The sequence below is a fragment of the Podarcis raffonei genome, chromosome 5 (assembly GCF_027172205.1).
Source record: "Podarcis raffonei isolate rPodRaf1 chromosome 5, rPodRaf1.pri, whole genome shotgun sequence".
Classification (NCBI taxonomy): domain Eukaryota; kingdom Metazoa; phylum Chordata; class Lepidosauria; order Squamata; family Lacertidae; genus Podarcis; species Podarcis raffonei.
This window is the reverse complement of record NC_070606.1, coordinates 68,118,308-68,126,187: the sequence shown is the minus strand read 5'-3', so window position 1 is coordinate 68,126,187 and position 7,880 is coordinate 68,118,308.

Here is a 7,880-nt window from a genome sequence, read left to right as displayed (position 1 = left end):
AATGGTATCGTAATGCTTTAGGGGCAGATGGGGCTTGTCAGCCTGGGAAGGTAGCCCACCTAGGAGGAGGAAAACTCGGATCCTAAGCCTCCACTGCCTTGTGGGATATCTTTGGGACAAGAAATGGCTAAGGTGTAAACTCTACACAAATCCAGAGTGCAATCCCTAAGCCGATTGGATGGTGCCTTGTACACCTTCCGACAGCTGCAGCCAGGCTAGTGCCAAATGTATTGCTCTGCTTTCCTTGGGACCACATCAGTGAGGCCAAGATAGAGGTCTTGTCATCTGGGCAGCCCTGGACCTCTATACACCCTGCCCGGGTTTATGTCCCAGGGAGGTCATTTGGATGCTGCTAACACAGTGGTTTGACTTCAACCCTTGGAGGTGCACTCCATTGTCTCAAGACAGACAAGCAGTGCCACTCTCTGGAGTGGTTGTAAGTAGGAAGACAGGCAAGTGAGGGCTTGCTGAGGTTGGTGGGCAGTGCCCTCTTTGCCCTAATGGGTCAACCTCCACTGGCTATACTGGGATATATCCTTGGCAGCTTTGCTGCATTGGCATTGGGAGTGACTTAGCTACCTTCCTTTTCAACCAGGCAATTCCTTCACCATAACTGCTTGATGTAATTTCTGAATAACTTTTTTTGTGGTGCCCCAGCACAGTTTCTTAGATTTCAAGTTGTGGCCCTGGTCCTCAAAAGTTTGTGGAGCCCTGCATTAAAAGATCTGTTGTACCTCCGCACATATTGGTGGTTTTGTGTATCACAGTAAATCATCGTTCATGGTCAGACATTTAGACGATCCCTGTTTTGCTTTTCCTTAGAACAAGCAACAAACCTTCACCCATGCCTTAGTATTACGTCAGAGCCAAGAATCGTAGTTTGTTTCACTCTAAACAAACCGTGACGTGAAGCCAGTCGTGCTTTGTTTGAGAGAAATAAAACCACAACCCCCAATTCGGACGTAATGCTAAACAAGGGGATCATGGTTTGTTGCTCCTCTTGCACTTGGGGATGATAGCAGGAGCCATCTGTGCTTCCAGTGTAAACTATTTATTATGGTTTAGTGTGATATGCAAACTGAGCTATTATATAATTGATAAAATCCGTTCTGGTACTGAAGCAATCCTTTGGAACCTTGCAATAGGCTGGTTCATGGGTATGCTGTAGATTAGATGCTCCTTGATCTGTCTGCTGCATTTGACACCATACACCATGTTGTCCCCGGAATGTTTGGAACAGATGGCAGAACTGTCTGGAGTTGGTCTGCCTTCATTCAAATATTATCTTGCGAGTAGCTGCTAATTTGCTAGTTAAACATTCCAATCCTCCGAGCAGGTTTCTGTCTAACAGGAATTGGCTTTGCTTTTTAGGGGCTTTGTGGCTCATCTTTCTTTTGATATTCCGTTTTATTAGGAAGCTGGTAAAAATTTGTTTCTCTCTGGGCTCAAAGTTACTTTATTCGGAGGCCTTCAGATCTCCATTTCTTCCCTTAAATATCTTTTCTCTAGAGCTTTTTTCTTTCCTCTTTCTCTCTGTAGAAAGATAAATTGAAATGTTATCATGTCATCCCGCACAGTGCAAAATTTTCTTTGGGAGAGAGCACTGGGGAAATATGGTGTTTTGTATTTACAAAGATATTCTAGTATGTAAGAATGAACATTTTAAAAAGGAATATTTAGCATGTATCCCACTTTTTTCATGGCAGAACTCAAGGTGGTATGCTGAGAGTCCCCAGGCAGTCTCGCACCTTCAGAAAGGCTAATGGCACTATTTGTTTTATTGTTGAATCCTAAGATATGGTTTGAAGGCACATCAAGCCTAGGGCTGCCGTATTTCAAAAAGAAACCCCCAATGTTTTTTTACAAAAACACCAAAAAACGGGATTTTTCTAGGACAAAGTGCCATATTTTGGAAATTCCCCCGGACGTCAATCCCAGTAGTGTCCAGGAAAATCAGGACGTATGGCAGCCCTAATCAAACCACCACCTTGCTTTAGCTAATTAGGTCTGGATCCAGTCAGTCCATGGATGGTGGGTTGCCTGCAAACCACATGCACTCCACCTTGAGTTCCAAAGTGGAAGAAACGGCAGTGCATATCAAATAAGAAAATAAATACATAAAATCTGTGTGCCCTCACATTGTGTTTGGGACTGAGCACATCCATGTAGCTCTAATCCCAAAGCAACAGTGCCATCCCTCAGTCTAATTACAGCCAGCCTTTAGAAAAATTAGAACAGCCTTTTTTGCTTCCTCAAACAAATTTCCAGCTACCCAAATTATTATCCAGACACATTCTGAGAACAGCAGCTGCCTATTGGGCCAACTAATCAGGATTATATTTTGCAACGTCACGTTTCCAGCATGTACAAAGACCAAAATAGGGAGGAACAATTTGCGTACCAATATACAAGGCTTTGTGGGCTTCTGTGCACACTCCCCTCCCAGACTAGGACCCATGTGCTCAGCACATTGCTGAACCCCAGGATGCAAGATCTTTAGCAGCGACAGTTCCTGCTTTTGGACTGCAAACTCCACAGTGCTGGCTGCCAGTCTCTAGTTCCACCTACATCAGAGTATTTTGATTTACAGATTGTGAACAGCTTTGAGCAGCAGTAAAGAAGACCAAGAGATACCGTATGTGTGGGAAACTCAGCACATGTGAACCTGCCCTATTAATCTTTGAGTCCCAGTTGAAGAAGCCAATAAAGGAGGTTAATGGTAATGTGACAAAGTTTCACATGAAACCTTGTTGTTGTTTAGTCATTTAGTTGTCTCCGACTCTTCATGACCCCATGGACCAGAGAACGCCAGGCACTCCTGTCTTCCACTGCCTTCCACAGTTTGGTCAAACTCATGCTGGTAGCCTCGAGAACACTGTCCAACCATCTCATCCTCTGTCGTCCCCTTCTCCTTGTGCCCTCCATCTTTCCCAACATCAGGATCTTTTCCAGGGAGTCTTCTCTTCTCATGAGGTGGCCAAAGTATTGGAGCCTCAGCTTCAGGATCTGTCCTTCCAGGGAGCACTCAGGGCTGATTTCCTTTAGAATGGATAGGTTTGATCTTCTCGCAGTCCATGGGACTCTCAAGAGTCTCCTCCAGCACCATAATTCAAAAGCATCAATTCTTCGGCGATCAACATGAAACCTACCCCCCCAAAAAAATCCAAACACCCAGGGATGACTGTGGGCAGGATTCCTGCATTGCACAGGGTTGGGCTAGATTACCCTTGGGATCTCTGATTCTATGATCTATGGGCATGCTGTGGTTATGTAGAGTGGCAGAGAGAAAGGCATGCATTATTTGCATGTTCAAAGGCACTCTCACTTCCACCAAGTCCTGGTTCATGTTAAGTTCTTAATCTGCTCCTCTCATCTTTTTTCTTGAGTTTCTGATTCCAAAACACGAAGTACAGCTGTGTTTCCCCTACAGTTTGTGGAACAGACAAAATGTTAATTTCAAAAAAGCAGTTTACAGTCAAGACATGCACCCTGGTGATAAAATTTCCCCACAGGAATACCACCCATCAACACAGTACAGCTATCAACTTGCTAGAAAAATTCCCCTGGGCTGAAATCTTTGCAATCATTTATATTATAATAGGATTGGTAAACTGCCAGGTCTTGTGAATTCTACACAAGGTCTTTTAGGGAGTCTTCACATTTTTCATGTTCTGTTTAAGAACAGTCTCATGCCTTTCCAGGGATTTTTCCAAAGATCAGCTTCAAAATATATACATGGCTTATAATCCAAGAAGGGTATTTTCCTATTAATTTTTTAAAGCATTTTTATTACAATGCAAAACACTCCAAATTCCTAGATTTTTTCAAGAGGAAGGAAAGGCAACTGGAACCTTAAAGTCTTTGTCTTCTTCTTCTTTGGCATGAACATTTTAAGGAAAGAGTCTTATTTCGTCAGATGCACTGGTAGAGAAGACCATACATTTGTTGGCATCTGTGTTTCAGGAGACAATGGAGGAGTGTGCCTTTGGGGGTGAAGTCAAACTGTTTGAATGTTACAATGCCTGCTGTGGGTGTAGTGACCAATTTGGGAGAGGCACGAGTGGAAGTCTGCTGTACTGCTGTACCAGTTTCAGAAAGCAGTTATTTTCCAGCCTCAGTAGCTGGTCACTTATTAAAAAGGGTTTATCTTCAATACAGTGGTACCTTGGTTCTCAAATTTAGTCCATTACGGGAGTCCGTTCAACTCCCAAAACCGTTCAAAAACCAACGCGCGGCTTCTGATTGGCTGCAGGAGCTTCCTGCACTCAAGCAGAAGCTGCAGCGGACGTTCGGCTTCCAAAAAACGTTCACAAACCAGAACACTCACTTCCTGGTTTGCGACGTTCGGGAGCTGATTTGTTCGACAACTAAGCCGTTTGACTATCAAGGTACCATTCAAGGTACCACTGTACAGTGGTGCCTCAGTTTATGAACTTAAATCCATTCCGGAAGTCCATTCTTAAACCGAAACCATTCTTAAACCAAGGCTCTTGGTCCCTAATGAGGCCTCCCACCGCTGGTGCCCTTCCACCTTTTGGATTCCTTTCTTAGATCGAGGTAAAATTCGCAAACCAGGACACTACTTCTGGTTTTGCGGAGTTTGTAAACCAAATCGTTCGTCAACAGGACTGTTCTTAAACCGAGGTATCACTGTACTACCAAACTGATCACTGCAGTTCCAACTGTCAATACTGCTAAACCAGTACAGTGAAGATCTCTCATTAAAAGACAGACCTAGAAAGAAGGATACACATGGAAACCATCGTGAGGGTGGCTGAGTGATGGAACTGGTGATTACAGAGGGCTGCAGATAGCTCGGAGATGAATTGTATGCCAAAATGGAAAGACAAATTAAATGTGGACAGATGTGGCAGGCAGATGTAGGCGGAATTGTACTGGTAGCGAGGTTTGGAGTCAGAAAACAGATACTGATTTCACAGAGCGGCAGGCACCCCGAAGTTCATCTGTTCAATTTCCCTTGGCTCCTGGCATTTAAACCACGGTGGACATTATCAAACGTTTGTTCTGCGAAGCTTAACGATTGCATGTTTGCTAGACTTTCAATATTTACCTTTCAGGCTATCTCAAGCCCTGTTCATTCTGCAGCTGTTGTCTTCCCTCCACCCCACCCCACGAAATAAGACAGGTGCTAACTGGCAACTTGTATGTTACATGTTCCTGAGTTCAAAGAAATGACAATCTTTTCATTATTTAGGTAAATCCACGAGGGAATTTTGCAGACAATCCACAAGACAATGCTTTCCCTCCCCCCCCCCAGGTAATTGGAGCTGCACACAAACACACACCACATTTACCCCAATAGTACTGCTTGTGATCACTGCACAAATATTGAAGGGGAGGGGGGATACCTTTTTGCAGGAGGAGAAACCTGTTTGATTCCTTTTCTTGCAAACCAGAGGTATGCACTCCAGCACAAGAAAAATAGTTAAGGCACATCGAAAGAATATTGCTTTCCTTAAGATGAGACTATAATGTTGAAAAGCCAAGGTATTGCTGTGAAAACAGATTACTCGCAAATTTCCCCCCCTCTTTCCTTTTTAGGGAACTATATGGGGCTTGTATTTGCTTGAGTGGAGAAGCTCTGTGAGGAGAGGTCAGGGAAACTTCCAGCCAGAAGGACAGCCAGCCAGGCTGGAAATGATGAAGCTGGGAGCCCATGCTGAGGGAAAAAGGTAAAGGTAAAGGACCCCTGGACAGTTAAGTCCAATCAAAGGTGACTAGGGGGTTGCGGCGCTCATCTCTCTTTCAGGCCGAGGGAGCCGGCGTTTGTCCACAGACAGGTTTCCAGGTCATGTGGCCAGCATGACTAAACCACTTCTGGCACAATGGAACACCATGACGGAAACCAGAGTGCATTGAAACGCCGTTTACCTTCCCGCCACAGTGGTACCCAGTTATCTGCTTTTACTGGTATGCTTTCAAACTGCTAGGTTGACAGGAGCTGGGACAGAGCAATAGGAGCTCACCCCTTCTCAGGGATTTGAACCACCGACCTTCTAATCGCCAAGCCCAAGAGGCCCAGTGGTTTAGCACTGCTCAGGGTGAAGCAATGAGGGGAGAACTGTGTATGCCACCATGAGCTTCTTGGAGGAAAGGTGGGATATAAATGCAGTAAAAAATAATCATGCAAATTCAAGAAGATCTATTTTGTTCCCACTGGGAAGTCCCACTGACTTTTACCCCAGACACCTTGAGAAAGCTCTGTACATGCATTTAGTTGTTCTCTCTCTGTGGGGAAAGAGGCGATCTCTTAAAATCCCAGATGGGTCCATAGGCCCCCAAACATGGGTATAACATACCAATAGCAGAACTAATGCAGATGGATCCAAGTTGTGAAAATTTGGTTTATACTTTGGTTGCAAATGCCCTACCTACCTACTTGCTTGCCCGTTTACTTACTTTCTCTCCCTTTTTTAAAAAAAACCCTATTTAATAAAAAGCATGGAGTATCTGAAAACAAACAGAAAACTCCTAACTCATCATCTAAGGGAAATAAAAAATAAGACATTGGCCTCTTTTCTTCCTTTTATTTGTATTAAATGCACCATGCATTTGTTTACTTATGTTGATGGGTTTTGTTGCCTATGGGTTGTTCAGCTGTTTCTCTGTTTCAAGCCAGCAGTGTTTTAGGTTCTGATTCATACAAATAAATGTACGGTAAGAACTATGGAGGGCAGAGCAAGTTTTGTGGCAGGGCAAGATACCCTTGAATGGTAGAAACTGCCCAATATTGATTGCTTGCTCAGGCTGCATACCCTTCTCTCCCTTAAAAGAATTGTGCATTGCAGACTTTTTAAACAAAAACAACCCTGGAAAGTCTGGCACTAAGATTTAGCAGATCCTAGTCATTTCTAGACACCTCCCATCCCCCATCCCTTCAGTCTGTCTCCCCTTCCCCCAACCACCATCTGTCTGTCTCCCATTGTAAATGCTTCGCTTCCTGATAAGACTTTCCAGTTCCCACTCCCCAGCCCTGCTGCCTCCCCATCCATCAGTCCCTTGCAGTAAATGCTCTTCAGGCAAACTCTCGACAGTCTGCTTCTTCCTCCATCTACCCTTCCTGCAGCCCGCCTCCCCACCCCTCCTACTTTTCACTCACCAAGAGCAAGGCTTACAAAGAGGCTTGCAACTAATATGGTCTTTTAGGTGTGCTTCACACTTCAGGCACCCCAGACAAATCCTATTAGGTAAGTCCTAAGGAGCCGCATGTTTTAGTCACATTGAAGGCAATGGGACAAGTGACTCGTGGCCAACTTGATTCTTACTGATTTCAATGGGACTAATTTAGCTGGACCCAACTCCTTACCTAACCAGAAAACTCACCAAAACGTCTTGAGCCCTCCCAGGCTTTGCTGTGACATTGCAGCCAACATTCGCTGTGACCCCAGCAGCTACACACTCCTTGTTAAGGGAAGAGACACCTGAAATTGTTGTTCTTGCCCTTTCTGCTGTTTAAAATGAGCATCTGCTGTGCAATTGTGTGCCAGGCAATGATTTTGTTTTGGTTTCAGTCCTGCACAGACATGCCAAGGAAATATTTTCTTCATTGCATTTTCTCTCTCTTGGAAGACTTTGGAGCATTGCTACACAACCCGTGCTACATCCTTTGCTCCTGTAAGCAGCAAGTTACTAAGCCATAAGGACTGACAACGAAAATGAAGCTCTGTCACTTAGACCTACTTTGTTTTGACAGCAGAGGGTGAGCATCCTGTCTGTTCCCATTAGCTGATCACCAGAATCCAAGGCAAAGTGTGAAATCCAGACCATGCTCAGTTTTACACAGCGGTGCAGTGAAGGGGAAACACAGCTCTGGGACTTTTTCCGGGCATCTGCCAGAGTGCAAGAATAGTGGGCAAAGT